This window comes from Aulonocara sp. 'chitande type north' Nkhata Bay, linkage group LG6 (genome assembly GCF_057382095.1).
Source record: "Aulonocara sp. 'chitande type north' Nkhata Bay isolate Kocher_YH1m ecotype deep benthic linkage group LG6, A_spYH_male_GT1.1, whole genome shotgun sequence".
NCBI lineage: Eukaryota > Metazoa > Chordata > Actinopteri > Cichliformes > Cichlidae > Aulonocara > Aulonocara sp. 'chitande type north' Nkhata Bay.
This window is the reverse complement of record NC_141349.1, coordinates 3236700-3261101: the sequence shown is the minus strand read 5'-3', so window position 1 is coordinate 3261101 and position 24402 is coordinate 3236700. Positions and strand designations below refer to the sequence as shown.

At 40.6% G+C, this 24402-nt stretch overlaps 1 long non-coding RNA gene across 1 annotated transcript; it reads left to right on the top strand.

Moving 5' to 3' along the window:
* Positions 1 to 21810: 21810 nt before the first annotated feature.
* Positions 21811 to 23516, top strand: LOC147327002 (uncharacterized). Its single transcript, XR_015129784.1, has 3 exons — positions 21811 to 21951; positions 23110 to 23164; positions 23421 to 23516. It is a non-coding gene; the product is annotated as an uncharacterized LOC147327002 (long non-coding RNA).
* The last annotated feature ends 886 nt before the right edge of the window (positions 23517 to 24402 follow it).

Genomic DNA, 24402 nt, shown 5'->3' with positions numbered 1-24402 from the left:
GTATTGTTTGGCTTACCTGTTATAGTTTAGTTGGGGCCCTTGGTGTGGCTGGAGGTAAGGTGTAAGGAGCCATGGTTTGCATGGGTAGCCACTGTCCCCTAACAAGTGGCAATTAGCTGGCACATAGCGTCTCTCAAAAAGCTGTCTGATGCCACTCTCGGAGAGCATTCTCGCATCATGTGTGGAGCCTGGCCGTTTAGCCACAATGTCCAAAATCTTACAGGCCGCATTGAAGACTATTTGCACATTGATGCTGTGGAAATGCCTCCTGTTAACAAAGACAGCCTCGTCCTCTGATGACGCAGTTATTCTCACGTGTTCCATCAATTACACCCACAACGCCAGGGAATCCTGCAATGTCCATAAATGCCCTTTTATGTGTGTGTAAAGTGCGGGCATCCAGCGGGAATGAAACAAATTGTGTCACAATATTAGGTTGTGACAAAGCTGTCAGTGTTTGGGTGATGACTCTGCTGACAGAGGATTGGGACAGACCCAAGTCATCACTGCTGCATTGTTGCATTTTCCCGGTTGCCAAATACCTCAGGGTTGTGATTACTTTCGTCTCTGGTGTAATAGCGTTGTGGCGTCGAGTTGGTGAAGTAATTGCATCTCTAAGGAGATCCACCACAAACATGATTCCTGCACGATCCAATCTGTAGCGTCTCAATAATTCCCTGTCATCCAGTGTTTGCAGGACATCTCTCCTGCCTCTTCTGTTGGCCATTTTGTGCAGCTGCTTAGGGGAACTCCTAAGCCACTAAAAGTCCTCTTCCCTGCTCTTAGCAGATCTCGCCTTAGGAGCCCTTTTAAGCGCTAGGAATCTTGAGGAATAGCTTTTATATTAACTGGGATAGTCGTGTCACTTTTAGTAGGGGTGCAATGATATTCGTATCGATATTGAACCGTTCGATACAGTGCTTTCGGTTCGGTACGCATATGTATCGAACAATACAACATTTGTAATTTATTTTATCAATTTTCCTTCTGACGATGCTGTCTGTGTTGAGCGCTCAGTGAATCTGTGTTCGACTACTCCGCCTAGGCTGCACTGTCCAGTGCAGATCCACTGAGCGCTCAACACAGACAGCATAGTCAGAAGGAAGAGCGCAGGGCAAGCTAGCGAGACAGAAGTTAAGCTCTCCTTTTAACATGGACCTCCCCCACTCTCATTCAGATCTGGCGTTTGGAATTATTTTGGTTTTCATGTGACGTATGACCCTGAAGGTAAGCGAGTCATGGACTAAAGTAAAACAGTAGGTTGGATGTGCCATGCAATGCTCAATTACATTGGTGTGAACTAGTGTGTTAGCGCAGTTAGCTCGTTAACGTGTTGGCCGTCTAGCCCCATGCACGGAGCGATCGGCGGTAGCTCGTTAACGGAGATTTGCCGTGTTGTGGCGCTAAGGTCATTTCAACGAGATTAACCTGAAAGCACTAGTGGGAACACAACGAATATGACTGCACATTTACGCCGACATCATCCTAGTGCAAAGACAAGTGGAAGCAGACAAAAAACAACAAGCATGCTACTAATTTTAGCCGAGTCATTTAGACAGCTGTTAGCACATGATTCTCCTTATGCTGCTGAGAATATAGCCCAGAAGAAGCGGATAGTATAGCTTTTATTTTGGAAAGAGCCATTTCTCTGTAATAAACTCTCTTTTCCAAAGATGAGTGATTCCTCAATCAGATACAGGGCTTGCAATATCGCTAGCCCGACGTCCCGGAGCTAGCGATTTTTTTCAGTCGGGCTACCAAAATTCTGTCAATATGTGACATATTGAAGTCGCGTTTGAATTTGCGCTTGTTTTTTGCTTTCACTTTGCAATCACTGTGTATAGAGAGCGAGAGCACTGTGAGTGATGATAATTTGTGCACCAATTCCTCTGACATCGTCTTATTAATTGTTAGCTTACTATGCAAACATGACAAGTGAAATCTCCCGCAGCAAGCTTAAACATGTGAGAGGTTGATCGCGCAGAGAATCGCTGAAATTATGTGAGTGCGTGTGTAAAAGCATTTCAGTTCTGCTGAGCCAAATAAGACAGGTCAGGGTGAAGAAGTGACAGCCAAAGAAAAGCTTACCACAAAACGGAGAAGTTATGACAAATCAGACTATAAGGCAAAAAGAAAGTGCAGCTTTATGGTTTCATGGACAAAATAATTTCTGTGGCTGCAATATGACGAGCTAAATAACCAGGGCTGCACATAAGTGGTCCGCAGGTGTGCATTCGCTGTCAAAATAAAAAACACGCACAAGGGTTAGGGTTAAATTTAAAAACTGTACTTTTGAGTTAAAATATATATTTATAATTTTAATAAATGACAAATTAAAAATGCTTGAACATTTTTTTGTATCGAAAAAATATCGAACTGTGACACCAAAGTATCGAACCGAACCGTGAATTTTGTGTATCGTTGCACCCCTAACTTTTAGGGGAAATTCTAAGAAAACGTCATGACTCTGAGAATTTTCTTAGAATTTGGCCACTAGGAGCCACTTTTTGCACAAAGATTCTTTAGGGATACGGGCCCTGATGTCTCAACAGGACCTGGAAAAACTAGTCCATGCATTCATTTTTAGTAGGCTTGATTACTGTAACAGCATCTTTACAGGTCTACCTAAAACATCAGTCAGACAACTACAGCTCATTCAGAACTCTGCTGCTCGAGTCCTCACTAAGACCAAAAAAGTGGACCACATCAGTCCAGCTCTGAGGTCTTTACACTGGCTGCCTGTCCGTCAGAGGATAGACTTTAAAGTCCTGATGCTGGTCTATAAAGCTCTGAATGGTTTAGGACCAAAATACATCAGTGACCTGCTGACCCAGTATGAACCTTCCAGATCCCTCAGGTCATCTGGATCCGGTCTTTTATCAGTTCCCAGAGTCAGAACCAGACACGGAGAAGCTGCATTCAGCTTTTATGCTCCTTATATCTGGAACAAACTCCCAGAAAGCCTCAGATCAGCTGAAACACTCAGTTTATTTAAATCCAGGTTGAAGACTCACCTATTCTCAGCTGCATTTGAATAAAGCACCAAATCCACACTTTTAAGCTTAAATTTCAAAACTTACACTAACTACTGATCTTATCTATTTCTGATTTTATCTGTTTTGGTTTTATATACTGTTTTGTTTGTTTGTTAAGCTTAAATTTCAAAACTTACATTAACTACTGATTTTATCTACTGTTCTGATTTTATCTGTTTTGATTTTATATACTGTTTTGTTTGTTTGTTTGTTTGTTTGTTTGTTTGTTTGTTTGTTTGTTTGTTAAGTGGGTTTAGAGCTCTGGGTAGCTCCCCAGCTGGGTCTAGACTGGGTCTAGAGAGTATTTTAAATTCAGGGAATTTAAAATAGAAAGTAGCTCGTCCACAGAAGGACTGGTAGCTCCCCTTACGATAAGGGTTCAGATCGCGCGAACAGGTGTGGAATTAGAGCTCTGGGTAGCTCCCCAACTGGGTCTAGACTGGGTCTAGAGAGTATTTTAAATTCAGGGAATTTAAAATAGAAAGTAGCTTGTCCACAGAAGGACTGGTAGCTCCCCTTACGATAAGGGTTCAGATCACGCGAACAGGTGTGAAATGTGTGTGTTTAGTTAGTTTGTTTGCTTGTTTTAATCAATTTTAAATCATGCTTTTTATTTGTTTTTGTTTCTAATGTCTCTGTAAAGCACTTTGAATCACCTTGTTGTTGAATTGTGCTATACAAATAAATTTGCCTTGCCTTGCCTTGCCTATGTTAAGAAAAATGACGTATTAACTACTACAAAACTCTGACCTTTGTGGGAATGCTTGGAGCAGACTAACCTGTGAGCTGGAGTGTTCTGGGACGTTATATTTGGTATATCCAGACCATCCGTCGGCTCTTACTTCGGAAACATGGCTTAAAAAATTTCTCTTCAATGACGTAATCCGATTAAAAAAAAAAAAAAGATCTCTTTACCCGTCGGCTTCCCATGGCTGTCATGCGACCGGCTATTGAAGTTAATAATACAACAGCTTCTTGCCATTTTTTGGGTTTATTTTTATCGCTGTGTAACTGAGTTCAATTGAAAGCCTGCGTGCGCTAGTACCTCTTGCCACAAGTTCCCAGAATCCTTTGCGGTTTTACACCTGAATGACGTCACATTGTCAATCTTTATCCTGGTGGGCCGGTCTCTAGTCAAAATGCCCGGGCCGATTTTTTGTCCCAGTCCAGCCTTGGTGGCATCTTGGCAGCTGCACGCTTGACTTTTCTCAGTTCATGGGCAGTTATTTTGCGCCTTGGTTTTTCCACACGCTTCTTGCGACCCTGTTGACTATTTTGAATGAAACGCTTGATTGTTCGATGATCACGCTTCAGAAGCTTTGTAATTTTGAGACTGCTGCATCCCTCTGCAAGATATCTCACTATTTTTGACTTTTCTGAGCCTGTCAAGTCCTTCTTTTGACCCATTTTGCCAAAGGAAAGGACGTTGCCTAATAATTATGCACACCTGATATAGGGTGTTGATGTCATTAGACCACACCCCTTCTCATTACAGAGATGCACATCACCTAATATGCTTAATTGGTAGTAGGCTTTCGAGCCTATACAGCTTGGAGTAAGACAACATGCATGAAGATGGTGATGTGGACAAAATACTCATTTGCCTAATAATTCTGCACTCCCTGTATAGTCCCAATCTACTCAAGATTCTTCTTCATAGCCAGGAAAGTTAGCTTTTCTACATGTTATGCAGAAAGGCTTGCTATCTTTTGAGAGCAGATGTTCCCTGCTGCGAAGAAGACTGATGGGGTGGAGGTTGCAGGAATGCACAGAAAAGATCTAGCTAGCTTTGATAGTGTGAGGAAATGTCCCTCATTTTTGCTCAACCATTTAAGAGGATCATCCTTTTTAGAGACTGTGGCCTTTTTAAAGTACTTCACTTCTCACAACTTGGACATCTCGGTCCTCCTTAGATGCTTCTTCCATTTTCACCCTGACTGTGTCAAACTCAAGGAGGGTGTCCAGAGCAGTCTTTTCAATTATACCTGAACCATTGGCTGTCTGCAGTTTTGCATGCTCATGTGTCCCAGCATTTGCTTTTTTGACAGCAAGCACTTCAACACTCTGATGCCATCTTCAGGAGCTAAAACCTTCTGCTTTCTGAATCTGGGGTCCAAGGCAGCTGCGAGAATAATAGGGTTTTCTTTCTCTGCTGAGAAAGTGCAAATACTCCCCTATCTCTGTGTTATCCCTGGTGTACAGCCTGTGTCAGCCCTTTGACCACCTGTGGAAGACCGGAAATGGTTGTGTACTGCTGTCCACTAAGATAAACAGTAGCAGGCTCAAAAGGCACCAACCCTTGCTTCAGTTCTTCAAGGAGCGCCCACTGCTCTGGCTTCAAGTCAAAGTAGTGCTTCCCCCTCAGAGTTACCTCAGGATCTGATCAGTGAGAGGCCAGTGCTGTTTGAGGAGGAGAATGTACTATTGTCATCTTACTGACATTCATTTGCTCCTGTTTCATTTTTAGCCTTGCACTAACCAGCTTGCTAAAATGCTCCACTAGCTGCCTAGCAGCACCTAGTCTTCTGCTGATGGTGGTTTCTTTGAGAGCAGTATTGACTATGACTAGCTAGAGTGAGTGTCCAGCGACCCAGATAGAGGCCAATCCATGTTTTTCTTCAAGCATCTTCTAATCTTCACTCAGGAAATAGCAAGACACACCAAGGTAGGCCTCTGTTGCACGACTGGTCCAGACATCAGCAGTCAGGGTGAAGAAACCTTTGACACCCTGATGGTCTGCTTTACCTAAAGATGTGAGATGATTTGGAACAATAGTAAGCATTAGGGAGACAATTACAGTATATTTTTTCATTATTAATAATGTTTGTCAGTTTATGCATCAAGATTTAAATTTACCAGTTCAATAATTCAATTACACCAAATACAGTTAAGTAGCTTAAACAATAAACATTCAACATATCAGTAAAACAATCTTTACATGCTTTAACCAAGATTATTTTATTAATATTATTTCATCATGAAATGTATTAAATTGTAATACAAATTGCTATTTTGTGTTTGCGGTGTGAGAGACGGAAGAGACAGACATAGAGAGACAAACCTTCTCAAAGGTTGCATCATATTTCTTTTACATCATTTTGGTGAAGTGGGATCAGCCTGGTAGGTATTTATCATGCTAATCTGGGTTGAACTGCTTGATCATCTCTTTGAATCCCTGATCAATAACTATGAACAGGGGCCTCATGTCCGTCACCAACATGTTCAAGATTGATTCAGTCAGGACATCTGCTTGCGGAGGTGCACATGTTGTTGGCTTGGTGACAAAGTTGTCAATGAAGAAGAACGTCTTTTTTTTAGCAGTACTGTAACATAACATTTACAGCTATCAATATGCGTAAGTAGCTCACTGTTTACACTAATGTTAGAAGCTAACTAGCCAATTAGCTTACCGAAACGACTGTACCACTTCGTTGTCCTTAAATTAGCCACGACATGCTTCCTGTTCAGATGCTCGTGCATCACGGTCGTACTGCCATGGAAGGCAAGTTCCATTTTGCAGATTTTACATCGGAAATTCTTCTCTTTCATTTTCTCAAAATGCTCCCAGACTTCCAAGCTCCATTGCCAGGTAGCCATGCCATCGGAGACTGCTTCTTCTTATTTGGTGTCTAACGACAGCTGACATCCTGCCATCTTCTGTTTCAGTCAGTTATTCCACTCTTAAATCTTACCACATATTCCTGCGTCTTTCAGAATCTTACAAAGCTTCAAACGACGCATCCTCTATTAAGTTAGTCATCGACGATTTTAATAGTTGACGTAATCGTGACTAGTCGACTAATCGTGGCAGCCCTAAACTACACCCACCCCAACATTCAGTCAACTCCCAGACTACATAAGACAATAGACACCCAAGTTGAGTTCATCCTCCGCCTCTGCTAGATAACCCCCTCTTGCAGAGTGGACTCCTCAAGTGCAGAGACCATCTGCAAAGGATGGTAACAACCTCCCTGCCAGCTGAAAGGCCTCCAGTTCCACCCACCCACAACCCAGGTGACACACTAACCTCCCGGGCCCAGCCAGAACCCCAGCCCGGAAGTGAAGCACACCCCAGAACACCAAGTGCTAAAGCCTGCCCCAGACCCACACAGGAGCAGCGCCGCTACCAGACCGGTGACCTACGTCTGCCAGACCCCCCCCCCCCCCCCTTACGTTTATCAAACTTAACCTTACTTTGAAAGTAACTAGTTACTAGGGAAAGTAACTTTAGTTTTACTCAGAATTCTGTTGTTAATGTGTTGCTTCCCTAACTGGATACCCAGTAAGATTGCCAGTCTTCTAGCTTGCTTACATGTTAGCACTATCCTGCCACAAGTGCACTGTGCCACCTACAAACAGAAAGGAAAAAATAATTTGCATATTTCACGAGAGAAATCCCACGCCTGGACCGTCGTCGACTGCTGCCATGATTCTAGCCTACGTCACAGCGTCACATGTGCTTTTAACATCCAATACGAAAACTGCAGTCGTGGTGCTTTCGATTGTACTCAGAACTCTGAAATTCTGCCTTCCGAGCGGGAAGATGTAGGTAACTCCAGACTGCATACGAGCTGCATACAGGGCTGGACTGGGACAAAAAATCGGCCCAGGCATTTTGACTAGAGACCGGCCCACCATTATAGGAAAAAACATAAAGCCTTTGAATGAAAACAAACGCTGCACACTGTCTTGTTGGTATACAGGGAGTGCAGAATTATTAGGCAAATGAGTATTTTGTCCACATCACCCTCTTCATGCATGTTGTCTTACTCCAAGCTGTATAGGCTCGAAAGCCTACTACCAATTAAGCATATTAGGTGATGTGTATCTCTGTAATGAGAAGGGGTGTGGTCTAATGACATCAACACCCTATATCAGGTGTGCATAATTATTAGGCAACGTCCTTTCCTTTGGCAAAATGGGTCAAAAGAAGGACTTGACAGGCTCAGAAAAGTCAAAAATAGTGAGATATCTTGCAGAAGGATGCAGCAGTCTCAAAATTGCAAAGCTTCTGAAGCGTGATCATCGAACAATCAAGCGTTTCATTCAAAATAGTCAACAGGGTCGCAAGAAGCGTGTGGAAAAACCAAGGCGCAAAATAACTGCCCATGAACTGAGAAAAGTCAAGCGTGCAGCTGCCAAGATGCCACTTGCCACCAGTTTGGCCATATTTCAGAGCTGCAACATCACTGGAGTGCCCAAAAGCACAAGGTGTGCAATACTCAGAGACATGGCCAAGGTAAGAAAGGCTGAAAGACGACCACCACTGAACAAGACACACAAGCTGAAACGTCAAGACTGGGCCAAGAAATATCTCAAGACTGGTTTTTCTAAGGTTTTATGGACTGATGACATGAGAGTGAGTCTTGATGGGCCAGATGGCTGGATTGGTAAAGGGCAGAGAGCTCCAGTCCGACTCAGACGCCAGCAAGGTGGAGGTGGAGTACTGGTTTGGGCTGGTATCATCAAAGATAAGCTTGTGGGGCCTTTTCGGGTTGAGGTTGTGTCTTTTTCTCATTCCAGCTGAAGTCTGGGACAAACTGCGTTCCTTTTCAGCTCAATACAAAACACGTAACATTTTCTCTGAATACGAGACGATTCCATTTTTTACGTGACGGTTGGCAACTCTACTAGCTAACCTTATGAACGAAATACAGTTCACTATCAGTAACATCATAGCACCCACCCAGCTGTATAGAAACTCCGTCATGCTAGCTAGTAGCAGTACGAGGTATTCTAACTGACTGAAAAAAGTCAGCACAACGAAAATAAACTCCACCTAAACTTGGTTTATATCAGACCCAGATAGACTGCAGGTCATAACTTCTTACTTGTCAGTTCACCTGACACTCGGACCGGCGGCCGCCTCGGGTCTCTCCTCCTCCTGCCTCCCCTTTCCCTCATCCACCTGCTGGCCTCCACCACTTGCTAATGGCCTGTATTGTATAGCGCTTTTACTTAGTCCCTAAGGACTACTTTACACTACATTCAGTCATTCATTCACACACTGGTGATGGCAAGCAACGTTGTAGCCACAGCTGCCCTGGGGTGCACTGACAGAGGCAAGGCTGCCGGACACTGGCACCACCGGGCCCTCTGACCACCACCTGTAGGCAATGGATGAAGTGTCTTGCCCAAGGACACAATGACCGAAACTGTCGGAGCCGGGGCTTGAACCGGCAACCTTCCGATTACAAGATGAACTGCCAACTCTTGTGCTGAATCTGTGGAAGCTACGTGATGCCACCACCAAACAATTGAGTTATTTTTACACATCTGCCAGCATCTGGCCAATCCACCACCTTTCATTGTTTATACCGTTATGGAAAAACAACCCCCCCCCAAGACATTGGCACATCAAAACGAAAAATCACCATCGGCCCACCGAGTACAGCTATGGCTGCATATGTGTTTAGTAGTAGTGTAGGAGTAGTGTTTAGTCTTTTTGTAGAGCTAGCAATGCAGCCGTTTTTGAGGGCATTTTCCATATTGGAATCTCGACTTCTCCGATGAGGCTAACCAGAGCACCGTTTACTCGAGTGTGACATTATTCCCAGGTCCATGTTCCGATTTCCGAGGTAAGTCGAACACAACACACAAAGTAACGAATAACGACCCTATCTAAATCCCAGTAATGATTAAAACGTTCCTGATTTTGGCATAATAACTAGTTACCATGCTCGTTACCACAATAATAACATAGTTACCGTAACGCATTACTTAATAACACTGGTCTTCACATATCCAGCGCCAAAACCTGGTGAACAGAACTAAAGATTGTGGGCGTAATTGTCAGCCCAGAAACTTTAAGATTTGTTGAACTCCATCCATCATCACTAACGTTACCTACCATCAGTCTATCCATTACATGTTTCTTTCTGCCTCTCTAATCTCATATGCTTTTCTCCACATCATCTCACACAATTTCCCTCTATTATTTGCCTATTAGGTCACTGTCCATCTGTCCAACCCACATATGATCTTTCTCTCTGTCCATTTGTCTGTCTTTCACATCATTTGTCTATTGCAGCTCATATGAATCTTTCTTTTCTGTCTCTATCCAGCTGTCAATCCCTCTGTTATCTATCTATCTCTGCTTTCTTGAGGCTTTTTAGTCTTTTTCCTGCTCTGAGAAATCACGGCCTTGATCCCTGTAGGGAAATTTGTCCTGATAAAATGTCACTCTCGAACACTCACATGCAAACGTACCCACAAACACTAAAGCGCACACGCACTCTTATACACACAAGTACACACATACACGTATCCAAAAAGCCTGTATTTGTCCTAATAAAACGTCAAGCCGGCAGCAAAATGAACTGTAATGACTTTCAGGCTGTACTAATGGCCAATAAATCCTGGATTAGGACGCTCACACGCACTCCCCCTCTCTCTCACACACATGCACACACACACACACACACACATGCAAACACACCCACACAGGGTCATGTTTCATGGCGTGCTGTGCTGGGTTCATTCAGGAGTCAGATGGGTAAAGTTTTAAGCTGTTTTCAGCTCTTAATGACTGTTGTGCTGACTTTTATAATAACAGCATGGAAAGGAATCAGCAGGAATTAGCATGCTAGGATCATTTAAATCAATGATTCATGATGACTGAGGCTCGAAGCCATACACACTCGCTTTCTCACACACATGCATAGCACACACACACACACACACACACACGCATACAGCATTCACATACACAAATGCTTCCATCAGAGAATTTCACTTTATGACAGTTCAGAGTCATTTTCCGGCTAAATGTACAAAATAAAATCCCGGAAGCAGTGTCTCCGTCGTCTTTCATTATCAGCCCAGTGATGGATTCATTTCATTGCTTTATTTTAGACAGAATCAGCAGGATAAGGTGCAAATGAGAGGGGAAATTGTGTATGAGGGATGTTTATGGAGGATTTCTGCAGTATTAGATATGTGGGGGAGAATGATTAGTGAGATGGCGCAGAGAGAGAAAAGGTCATCAGTCATGATACAGCTGTCTTTGACTCAAATGACTTAGAATCAATATTACTAGAACTTTATCTGCTGTAGATACATTGAACTCAAATGAGGCAACATCTTGTTCATTATAAACCATGATGAACCTTTTGTAACCACCGAGATTTTTCTTTTCAGGAATTGACAGTATGTCCCAGCCGATATGTAGTGCTTTAAGTAGGACTAGTTCTTAAAATCCATAGTCTGTGAAGCTTTTGACTTCAAATTTTAAATGTTGGTGAACAGCAACTGCACCTCACAGCTGGACGTATTTGACGACATTAGAACTAAAAGCTCTTTGGAACACTGTCATGCTCTAATAATGTGATTTATCAGGAGCATTTTGCAAATAAAATAAAGCTTGTAATGTAATATTGTACTCTATAAATACATTTTGAATTCATTCAGAAGATTGTAGAATATGATGATTTTTTTATTGTGTTGTTTTAAAATGATAATAACAAAAAAGCAACACAAAGCTTTGCACTTAAGCTTCTTGCACCTACCCCCTTTTCAGCAGATGTTCTGACATGGGATGAAGAAAATATTTCTTGTTCTTCTGACTCTCATTTTTTTCAAAGATTGCTCTTTTTGTTTTTTAATGTGATATCATTTTAAGGAAATTTGACAATTTGATAAAACTAAGATAAAAAGAAAATGCTTCATTTTAATAATGTGAACTATGATATTAAAGAACTGACCTAAAAAAATTCAAAAAGACACCTTTCTATTTTATATTAACAGTTTACTTTGAATAGACGGCTACAACAGGGGGCTTTCAAATTATCCACTAGAATCACCCTCTTACAATCTTTCAGGAAATTTTGAGTTGGAAAGTGTTTTTTTTTTTTTTGTTTGGTCCGTTTTTTAAACATACAGAGAATTAATAAAATTGTACATTTTTCTTTTAGTGCTACCAGATTAATAGAGGAACATTAAAACAGTAGGGACAGATGACAGATTAAGGAAAAATATTCACAACTGTTGCTAAAAAATACAACAACAGCTGAAACAGAAGATTCTGAATTTTGTTTTATCATGCTGCACTGGTCAGAAAGGTGCTTGTATGCTACTTTGTTGAAACCTCAAAGGACATCCATGGTTTTCCAGTTCCATTTACATCACATTACTTTACAGCCAGTGTTCTATTAGTTGCTGTAACCAAAGCAGCCTCTTTCTGTGCCCTACATAATGGCTGAAATCAGTACACACACATTTTAACGTAAAGGAGGAGATAAAGCACAATTTATTTATTTATTTTTAACTTGTTGAACTATTTAGTTTACATGTAGGACAGTGGATTTGGATAAATCTGCTCTGTCAGTTTATGAATGCTGTTTAGAGCTTGATGCTTTATACAACACTGTAGGGGTTTTCCACTGAATGCAGCAAAGAGAATTCATAACTGAATTGCAGAGGGAGACTTAGACAAAGGGGTATGCAATGATGGCCATGTGGAGGAAACATTTGTGGCAGAGGAGGATACAGAGAGACTGGAGGAGGCGCCTTAAGCTGAGGGAGAGCAGAATGATATTCACTGTCACCCGCTGTGGGAGAAAAATAACATTCGGGATCTCAGAGAGAAAAGGAGAAAGAGAGAAGCTAAGAAAATAACAGGGACCAGAAAAAAAGAGTTCTTGCTACAAGGATTGCAGTTTCTTTGCCCAACATATGAGTTTAAGTTCCAATTATTAATTTATCTTGTTAATAAATTATTGAATTAACATATAATGGTTGCTGTATAATGGTGCTATAAATAATATACCAGTAAGCATAAAAATCACAAAGCGAAAAACAAGAAAACAAAAAAGAAAATGAACATTAATATCACATTTAGATAATTTTTTCCAGCAGCTAGGCTGCCAGTCCTCGCACATCACCCCTATTCTTGCTGTCCTTCACACTTTGAGATAACTGATGTTGTGAACTGTGCTATATATCTCCTTTTCCTCCTGTGACTGTAGAATAGGTAAGCTTGTCTGCACTTTTTAATAATGTACTTTAGTTGTTATTGCTTTATTATTGTGATATTGTATTAATGTTTTAATGAACACAGCATGAGCCTTCTTGTTGGCTGGCCTTTGAAGCGTGAATATTACATGTTGAACTGCACAGAAATTTAATCTAAGAGCACAGCAGCAGAGGCAATAAAAACGTAGTCATTTCAATGTAGAGAAGAAAACACTGCTTTTAGCTAGTTTGAAGATAAATATTAATGTAAGGATTTTATGGAACTTGTTTTTCTTGATAAATATTAATATGCTTTGAAGGTTAAAAGTTCATTATGCTTGGGGAGAGTAATAATGACACAGGCTGTGTTTGATTCATGTAGATGCAGCAAAGTGCAAAGGGCTGCATGAGCTGGAATAGTTTGGTCAATCACAGTAACCCACAAAGCAACAATTCAACAAATGAGGAATCTGTTTCTCAGTAAAAGCATTTTGTTGTGGAATTACACAATGTGATCAGACAAGAATATTTAATTACAAATATGATTTTTGCATCCATTATGCATCGCACCAGTGTTTGCACTGTAATGTGTTAGAAAAAACAAACATGAAAAGCTGAAAGGAGTTGAAAATTGTGAAATATTCTTGAAAAAGCTATTTGTTTATTTACATAGACATAAATGATCTAGTTTTAGTTAGTGTGACTCTTAAGTCTTAGTAGTATTTGCACAACCTCCTGAGTCTCCTCAGGGAAGTGTCATGTGGGCTTGAACTGTTGTCACAACTAATTGCTTCAGCCTCTAAATGGATAAGTTTTTGTCTTTTTAAGCTGGAAAAATTATACATGAATACAAATAAATAGATATGGAGCACAGCTTATTAAAACTAATTTTTAAGTCAGTAAAAAAATAGGACGAAGGTTGTGTTGTGGAACCCACGCACAAGCTAGCATGAATTATGACATCAACACAGCCCTGACTGGAACCATTTATTTGTCTGAATAAGGAAAACGTCACAATAGTGTTGCTCTGAATGATTGGTAATGACCAATGGCAAGAGTCTCATGGCAGTGGAGATATAGTAATTAGTAGTGATGGGAATTCCTGCTCGTTCTAGAGAACCGGCTTTTTCGGCTTGACTCACTAAAAAGAGCCGGCTCTTCTGGCTCCCAACCGGCTCCCAACCGGCTATTCGGGTTGTTTTGTTGCTTTAATTTATTTATTATCAACAACAATGTAAAATTATGCACAAAAGGAATTACTAATGTAAAAAACAAACAAACGTGGTTTTATTTATATATGTTTATATATAAATATATACGCTGGCCCCTGGAGACAAAGCAAGTACAAAAAGGTACAACCTCCAAAAAGCATGTAAAAACTCCAAAGCACGTACAAACTCCGAAGCATATACGAACTCCAAAACGCATTGCTAGCGTAAACTGAACTTCCAAAACAAAGCTACCTAGATCACTTAAATTACACAATTGAAAGCATGTTTATTGTTTGTGTATTTATACCGAAGTACTCATATATATTCAAATAATTTAAAAAAAAGTTAATTTACCTGTTACTACCACACCAAATCCTGTCATTGGTACTTCCTGGCTTGTGTAGCCACGAATGTTTTTAGAAAAGCACTCAGAGTCAGTGCTTGCGAGAATGGGTGTGGTTGTTGAATACAGTGCTTTGAGTAGTCCGTGAGAGTAGAGAAGCGCTATATAAGAAGCAGTTCATTGACCATTTACTAGGGTAACAAAAGCACAGCACTTTGTGCTCTGTTTTGTTCTTTGGAGTTTGTACATGTTTTGGAGGTTTCACATGCTTCGGAATTTGTACATGCTTCTGAGTTTTTATGTGCTTCTGAATTTTTACGTGTTTTGGAGTTTGTCTGTCCTTGGGAGTTTGCACGTGTTTTGGAGTTTGTACGTGCTTTGTCTCTAGGGGCCGTCGTAAATGTGCTTTTATTTATTCACTCCACATAAAATGTATAAATAAATCATATAATACAAAAACCAACTATTTACATTTAAACTTTTAACTATTTAAATTTTCAGCTTTTTCCTTTTAAAAATATTTAAAAGTGAAACAACACAAAACACTGCAAACCACAACACAATTAAATATAAATAAAAATATGCAAAACAAAAAGAAGATGCACATTCTCTGTCATATGGGCCTGCATGAATAAACTTTCTGAATCCTTTATCATCCGCAACTGAAAATAGTTGTGGATGATTAATATACTTTTCTAATGTGATGTTGTTGTCCCTGCTCTCTTTCTCTCTCTTTCCCTCCTGCTCTGTTCCTGAGCTACTGCAGTGTAACTACTGCCCCTCTGCCCAGTGCAAGCATAAGGCTCGCATGCGGAGTGAAGCAAAAAAAAGTGAGAGAGAGAGGTTGAGAGAAAGAAAAAACACCCCACGGCTCCGAATAAGGAGCCAGTTTGTGTAGTTCACTTCAAAGAGTCAGCTCTAAGAGCAGTTTTGTTCATGACCGACACATCACTAGTAATTAGTCCAGAGACTTCATTTTTTTAGATGAAGAAGTCTCCCAGTTCTTAGGCTTAACCTCACCTGAGAAAATTCCTACATCAGTGCTGCTGTCCAGCCTGTTGGAAGCCCAGCTGTGCCACCTCCCCAGCCTTCTCCTCACCTGCCTTATTGTTAATGGGGCTATAGACTGAGGATGAGAGGCCTACTTCCACAGCTCCCACTGCTCCCTGTTCCAGGATGAAGGAGGGCTCCTCCTGATATCAGTCGAGGCCCCGGCCAGAGATCAAACCTAAGTCTGCCTCTTTTATAAGTACAGTGAACTTGTTTTTGAGTGCTCTTTTGGATCCAGCTCTGGAGGCCAGGATTACTGAATTGGAGACTCAGCTTCGCACCCTTCATTCACCCGTAGCTAGCCAGGCCCCTGTAGCTGGTGCAGCCGAAGATAGCGTAGGCCCCGCTAGCTGTTCCCCGGCAGACCCCCAGCAGCTGGGGAAAGGTGAGGAGGAAGCATAGTCCTAAACAGAAGCCCCAGGTACACCACCAACCTGTTCATGTGTCTAACTGTTTTTCACCACTCTGTGACACACCCGCCGGGGGTCAAACTCTGGTAATTGGTGATTCTGTTCTCAGACATGTGAAGCTAGAGACACCGGCACCCATAGTCAATTGTCTTCCAGGGGCCAGAGAAGGCGACATTGAAGGAAATTTAAAACTGCTGGCTGAAGGTAAACGTAAATTCAGTAAAATCATAATTCACGTCAGCAGTAATGACACCCTGTTACGCCAATCGGAGGTCACTAAAATCAATATTGAATTGGTGTGCAACTTTGCCAAAACAATGTCGGACTAGTTTTCTCTGGTCCCCTCCCCAATCAGACCAGGAGTGACATGTTTAGCCGCATGTTCTCCTTAAATTACTGGCTTTCTGAGTGGTGTCCCAGAAACGATGTGGGCTTCATAGATAATTGGCAAACTGGAGGAAACGTGGTCTTGTTAGGAGAGACAGCATCCATCCCACTTTGGATGGAGCAGCTCTCATTTCTAGAAATATGGACAAATTTATTAAACTCCCCAAAATATGACTATCCAGAGTTGGGACCAGGAAGCAGAGTTGCAGTCTTACACGTCTCTCTGCAGCTTCTCTCCTCCTGCTACCCCCCCAAAAACCCATCTCCATAGAGACTGTGTCAGCTTCCAAAAAGACAAAAAACAAACTAAAAACCAGCAACAAACAACTTAAACATAAACAATCACAAAGAAAGAACAATACAATATCCACATCAGAACCAAAGAGTAAAACAGTGAAATGTGGATTATTAAATATAATCCACCAGTCTCCAAGTCTTGTGGATAAGTCTCTGTTAGTACATGACTTAATAATTTATCAACAAATTGATTTACCTGGTTGCAGCAGGATGATTATGTTAGTTTAAATGAATCAACACCCCCAAGTCATTCTAACTACCAGAAATCTCGAAGCACAGGCCGAGGGGGCGGTGTGGCAGCAATTTTTCACACCAGCCTATTAATCAACAAAAGACCAAGACAGACTTTTAATTCATTTGAAAGCCTGATGCTTAGCCTCGTCAACCCCAGCTGTGAAACTCAGAAACCAGTCTTACTTGTTATCATCTATCGTCCACCTGGGCCTTACACAGAGTTTCTGTCTGATTTCTCAGACTTTATATCTAATTTAGTTCTGAGCTCAGATAAAATAATTATTGTGGGTGATTTTAACATCCATGTAGATGCTAAAAATGACAGCCTCAACATGGCATTTAATCTGTTATTAGACTCAATTGGTTTCTCTCAAAATGTAAAAGAACCCACCCACCACTTTAATCACACTCTAGATCTTGTTTTAACATATGGCATAGAAACTGAACATTTAACAGTGTTTCCTGAAAACCCTCTCCTGTCTGATCATTTCCTGATAACATTTACATTTACAATAATTGATTACACAGCGGTGGAGAGTAGACTTTATCACAGTAGATGTCTTTCTGAAAGCGCTGTAACTAAGTTTAAGAATATAATCCACCCACTGTTATCATCTTCAATGCCCTGTACCAACATAGAGCAGAGCAGCTATCTGAAAGCTACTCCAACAGAGGTAGATTATCTTGTTAATAATTTCACCTCCTCACTACGTACGACTCTGGATACTGTAGCTCCTGTGGAAACTAAGGTCTCAAATCAGAAGTACCTGACTCCGTAGTATAATTCTCAAACACGTAGCCTAAAGCAGATGACTCGTAAGCTGGAGAGGAAATGGCGTCTCACAAAGTTAGAGGATCATCATTTAACCTGGAGAAATAGTTTGTTGCTTTATAAGAAAGCCCTCCGCAAAGCCAGAACATCTTACTATTCATCACTGATTGAAGAAAATAAGAGCAACCCCAGGTTTCTCTTCAGCTCTGTAGCCAGGCTGACAAAAAGTCAGAGCTCTTTTGAGCCAGCCATCCCTTTAACGTTAACTAGTAAAGACTTCATGAACTTCTTCACAAATAACATTTTTATCATTAGAGAAAAAATGACCAATAATCATCCCACAGATGTAATATTATCTACAGCTACTTTCAGTACCATTGATGTTAAGTTAGACTCTTTTTCTCCAATTGATCTTTCTGAGTTAACTTCAATAATTACTTCCTCCAAACCATCAACGTGTCTTTTAGACCCCATTCCTACAAAACTGCTCAAAGAAGTCCTGCCATTAATTAATTCTTCGATTTTAAATATGATCACCCTATCTCTAATAATCGGCTATGTACCACAGGCCTTCAAGCTGGCTGTAGTTAAACCTTTACTCAAAAAGCATCTCTAGACCCAGCAGTCTTAGCTAAATATAGGCCAATCTCCAACCTTCCTTTCATATCAAACATCCTTGAAAGAGTAGTTGTCAAACAGCTAACTGATCATGTGCAGAGGAATGGCTTATTTGAAGAGTTTCAGTCAGGTTTCAGAGCTCATCACAGCACAGAAACAGCTTTAGTGAAGGTTACAAATGATCTTCTTATGGCCTCTGACAGTGGACTCATCTCTGTGCTTGTCCTGCTAGACCTTAATGCAGCATTCGATACTGTTGACCATAATATCCTATTAGAGCGATTAGAACATGCTGTAGGTATTACAGGTACTGCGCTGCAGTGGTTTGTATCATATCTATCTAATAGACTCCAGTTTGTACATGTAAATGGAGAGTCCTCTTCACACACTGAGGTTAATTATGGAGTTCCACAGGGTTCAGTGCTAGGACCAATTCTGTTTACACTATACATGCTTCCCTTCGGCAGCATCATTAGAAGACATAGCATACGTTTTCACTGCTATGCAGATGACACCCAGCTCTATCTGTCCATGAAGCCAGATAACGCACACCAATTAGTTAAACTGCAGGAATGTCTTAAAAACATAAAGACCTGGATGGCCGCTAACTTTCTGCTTCTTAATTCAGATAAAACTGAGGTTATTGTACTCGGCCCTAAAAATCTTAGAAACATGGTATCTAACCAGATTCTTACTCTGGATGGCATTACCTTGGCCTCCAGTAATGCTGTGAGGAACCTTGGAGTCATTTTTGACCAGGACATGTCCTTCAACGCACATATTAAACAAATATGTAAGACTGCTTTCCTCCATTTGCGCAACATCTCTAAAGTTAGAAATATCCTGTCTCAGAGTGACGCTGAAGAACTAGTTCATGCATTTATTACTTCCAGGCTGGACGACTGTAATTCATTATTATCAGGATGTCCAAAAAACTCGCTGAAAAGCCTTCAGCTAATCCAAAATGCTGCAGCAAGAGTCCTGACAGGGACTAGAAAGAGAGAGCATATTTCTCCTGTTTTGGCTTCCCTTCATTGGCTCCCTGTTAAATCCAGAATTGAATTCAAAATCCTGCTCCTCACATACAAGGTCTTAAATAATCAGGCCCCATCTTATCTTAATGACCTTGTAGTACCATATCACCCTATTAGAGCACTTCGCTCTCGCACTGCAGGCCTACTTGTTGTTCCTAGAGTATTTAAAAGTAGAATGGGAGGGAGAGCCTTCAGTTTTCAGGCCCCTCTTCTGTGGAACCAGCTTCCAGTTTGGATTCGGGAGACAGACACTATCTCTACTTTTAAGATTAGGCTTAAAACTTTCCTTTTTGCTAAAGCATACCCATATGGAAAAGATATATATAAATCTTATAAAGTTTGTATCTGTCTTGTGTGAAACTTGTATGAAAAGCACATAAGAGTGAAAACAGATATAAGATCCCTTGAAAAATTACATAATGAAACTTGTATGTTTTGGATACTTACTAAAACAATATATGAAAGTAATGAGAAAGTGGCCACTTTCATGAGTAAATCATGTAAGCCTTATGATTTACTCATGAAAGTGGCCACTTTCATGAGTAATCACATATAAGTTTTTACTATTTCTTTTCCATATGGGTATAGTTAGGGCTGGACCAGGTGACCCTGAATCCTCCCTTAGTTATGCTGCAATAGAAGCAGGATGCTGGGGATTCCCATGATGCATTGAGTTTTTCCTTTCCAGTCACCTTTCTCACTCACTATGTGTTAATAGACCTCTCTGCATTGAATCATATCTGTTATTAACCTCTGTCTCTCTTCCACAGCATGTCTTTTATCCTGTCTTCCTTCTCTCACCCCAACCGGTGGCAGCAGATGGGCCCGCCCCTCCCTGAGCCTGGTTCTGCCGGAGGTTTCTTCCTGTTAAAAGGGAGTTTTTCTTTCCCACTGTCCCCGAAGTGCTTGCTCATAGGGCATCATTTGACTGTTGGATTTTTCTCTGTATCTATTATTGTAGGGTCTACCTTACAATATAAAGCGCCTTGAGGTGACTATTATTGTGATTTGGCGCTATATAAATAAAATTGAATTGAATTGAATATGCAAAATGATAAACGCACATTTGCCCTCTCGATGGGAAATTTGAGTCCTGAAAAAATACCAAGATCGAACAGTCAACCGACATAAAGTATTATGCACATTGTGTAAGAAGGAATTTGCTTTTCACCGAAGCACTTCGAAGGTTAAAATATTACATTGACGCGAAGCATACGTTAGTCGGGCATGCTGCTAGAACTTTGGCTAATGCATCACCCTAGCTTGCGACAAACCACTCACGGAGCATCGGGGACTCAGTAAGTCTACCTCAGACATATTGACTGACACAATTGCCAAGTGGATTGCAACAAACTGCAGACCTATTAATATCGTTGAGAACACGCGCTTTACATAGATTTGGTTCCTTGTTTCAAGGACTTGAAGTACCTCCCCAAGAGTGACAGAGAGAGAGTGGATAAATGTTTACAGAGTTTTTTGTTAACATGAATGTTCAAGATGCTTAACAAACATGTTAAGTGCGTATATTTTCCCCTTTTTTCTCGAGTCTGTTTGCTCATGCAAAATGAAAGGTGATTAATATAGAATAAAAAATGAATGATATTTAATTGTGATTAATCAAAATCCACAGTACCCCTGTCATGAATCTGATTAAACATTTTAATTGTTTGACAGCACTAATATATATTATATATATGGCCTACTCTGGTTGACCCGCCCCACCGATTGGAGGGTGCATCGAAATGCACCAAAGAAGACATGGATGAAACAAATCCAGGATGATTTGAAGGCCCTTCGACTTGACCTCAAGCAGGCAAGAACCATCGCCTTAGATCGAAAAGCGTGGAAGATAGTCGTTGGTCAAGCAAGAGAACCTGCGGCACCTACACTGTAATCCCTAACAGTTGTTCTAGCTCATAACTAATAAGCTCATAACACTCAAATGTCGTTTTGTAGTTGAGCAAACTATAAAGTATTGAGCTCTGTTGGCTTTTATGCAGCTTTAATTGAATAGGGCTCAATATTTTTTAGCTAATTTTTTTGGAACGCTCAAAAAGTTTAAGAAGCATATATTAGTGACGTTCTGGTGGGTGGAGTCTTGTCGCTCCCTCAGGAAAGCTGAGTCAGCCATCTTGAATTTACCTTGATACGGGAAAGTTTTGGCCAGCCCGTGTGGATTAAGAGTCCCCAACTTCAACCTACCACGACCACCACCTTATTTTTTTTCATCAACTGCCCTAAATTTGGTAAGTCTAACGTGTTTTTGTTTTGTTTAAATTTAATTTCGATAAACATTCTTTTTTATTTTTTACTGGAAATATATTCGTACTTTGTGCACAGTGAATGTTTGTTATAAATGAATTCGAATCCAAGTAATTGTAATGTGGGAAGTTTTCTAATGTGACAAATACGTAATGTTATTTCAAATTAGAATGATGTAACGTTTTGGCGGTTTTCCGTGGGGGACAACATTTCCCATAATGCATTGTATTCTTGCCCGGGAAGTTGACGGTGGCAGTTCTAGCTCCATGCATTTGAACTTTCTACTAAAACTTTCCACTGTCCGTTTCTACCGGTTGTCGTATTCGCCGGTAATGTACGTGCGTATTGTGAGTATACTTATTTCAATAAGTGTCCGTGTTACACAGTCAGTAGTTTACGCTGTTGAGCTGTGTGTGTGTGCTAGCATGAAGCGAACAATAATAAACAACATGAGTGTGTTATCATGATGGTAATTAGACACGTTTGTATTTTTTCGTAGTCTCAAATGTGTGGTTGTGAGATAATCTCGAAATCCTTTTAACAGTTTAGAGGGGTATTCCACTAAGCGAGCTCTACAAGTCAAGGCTTGCGGAAAAATGCATCGCCTGATTCAGCCTAACATTATACACTGGTCGAACTCGGTGCTACAAATGAAGTTCAGCTAAATTGTTCGCGCTAATTCAACAAGGCTCAACCAGCCAGACTGAGGCGCCTCCTTGACACCTTTAAGCCAGACCCTATCGATCTTTGCTAGGTAAATTGAAATGAAATGAAAATAAAGAGCCGCGTTCTGCTCCCAGGCTAAGAAAGAATCATTGATGCAGACTGTGCGGATCACAAATACTCCCTAACCTGTAAGGCTGGGGTGTCCAAACTTTTTTCACTGAGGGCTACTTACTAGAAATTAGGTAAATAACCTTAACTTTAGTGTATTAAAGTGTATTAAAGATCACAAAATCACTTAAAAGTGGTCGAATATGTTATATTGTTGAATATAATTAAAGACAAAACTGCTTTCATCACAGCTTTCCATAAATGGATCTTTATTGATTCATTCAGAAAAAGCTTTGGTAGCTTATTTTCAGAACAGCAGCCTCAGATTTCTTCTTAGACAGAAGATTTACAGCACAGAGAAAAAACAATAAAAGGGAAAATAGGACGGGTAAATTTCAAGTTTGTTATTTAAGTTATTAAGCTTAGCAACACACCTATCAACATTAGTTTGAAACGGTTAACATTAACAGACTGAACTGGACTTAATAACAGGAGTGCATATAATCTTAGTAAATTATTGTGGTGAGTATCAGGTGCGCTGGGTATGTAAATCGGGCCATCCAGCTGCGGTGCTGATTCGACGTCACTCGTGCCAAAAATCCGGACAAATGTCACTTGATCAAGGAGCAGATCTGCATCAGATGAGATCAGCTGACTACTTGTGTGTGTGTGCTGTGCAAAAAATGTTTTTGAACATTAATAAGTCGTCTTTGTGCACATATTGTTTACAGATATCAGACTGCAAAGAGCGCTACAGAGAGTCAACATTTCACCAGTTGTCAGTGGGTGAGTTTTATCATTTGTGTCCCAATTTAAATAAAAAATAAATACAAAGAAACTAGAGAATTTTGCCTTGAATTATTCAAAATTTTTAGATTTTTTTTGGGTTACCCTTCTAGATTGACAGGTTTAGCCCGTTACACAAAAAGTTTGGACACCCCTGATCTATAACAATGACAATCAGAACATGGCTATCCAACACTTTGTTTTTACTCTGCATTTGTGTAAATACTATTCTAATAGATATTGTGTGTTCATCTAGGAACAGCATGATGTAAATACAAGACAGGCCCTCGTCCTTCGTGCACTTCCTGTGTACCTGCGTGAAGATGCCTCCACGTTATTCAGGACTTCTGATATAAGTGTACTGGTCTCAGCATCAACTATATGACATCGCTCAGAACTCAAGGAGAACCAGGGTGTATATCAGGAAGGATGTTCAACACAGTCCTCATCTGACTTGTTTTCTCCCATATATCAACTATTGTTGAATAAGATTGCAAGAAGATTGTTACGCATAAACCAGAAAACATGAAAATAGTTGAAAGATTATTATACAAAAAAAATCTGCAGATAAAAACTATCTCCCTTTTTAAAATTCAAGTGTTCTATTTTTTTGGAGGTGCCATGTTGTGGTCAGAGAAATGTTTGGTAAATAACAAAAACGAATATCTTGGCATATATTTATTATTGAAAACATTTATTTACACACATGTTTTGAAACCAAACCCAAATTAAGATTATTGTAATGCATCATGATGTATCGCAATATCAAATTAAATCGTTGACATTATAATCCTAAAAGAAACGTGCGACTTATGAAGATTCACACCTCTAATCAATAGCATGATTTGTGTCCTTGTGGGGCTGAACTCATTCTTGTATTATTTTTGTTTTGCAGTCAGCAGATGGTCCAGACCTCACTGACACTCCTGTGGCTCTGCTGACAGTTGTCACGGATGACACTACTGATTCGGCCCTCTTCAGTCCCGAAAGCATCTGCATTGTCGTTGAGGATGAAATACTTGTGAATGGTCCCACAAATCTGGCTGAGTCATTTCTCCTGCTCTTTGGGTACATCTATGCATTAGACCTACAATACCCAAAGAAACTTGAGCTTACATTCACATTTATCCAGAAGGTTGTGATGTGCCTTGAGGACAACAAACCACTGAAAGGGCGTCTACTGATGCTGAAGAATGATTTGTTCAATGAGTGAATCACTCAGAATGGACTACTTGTTA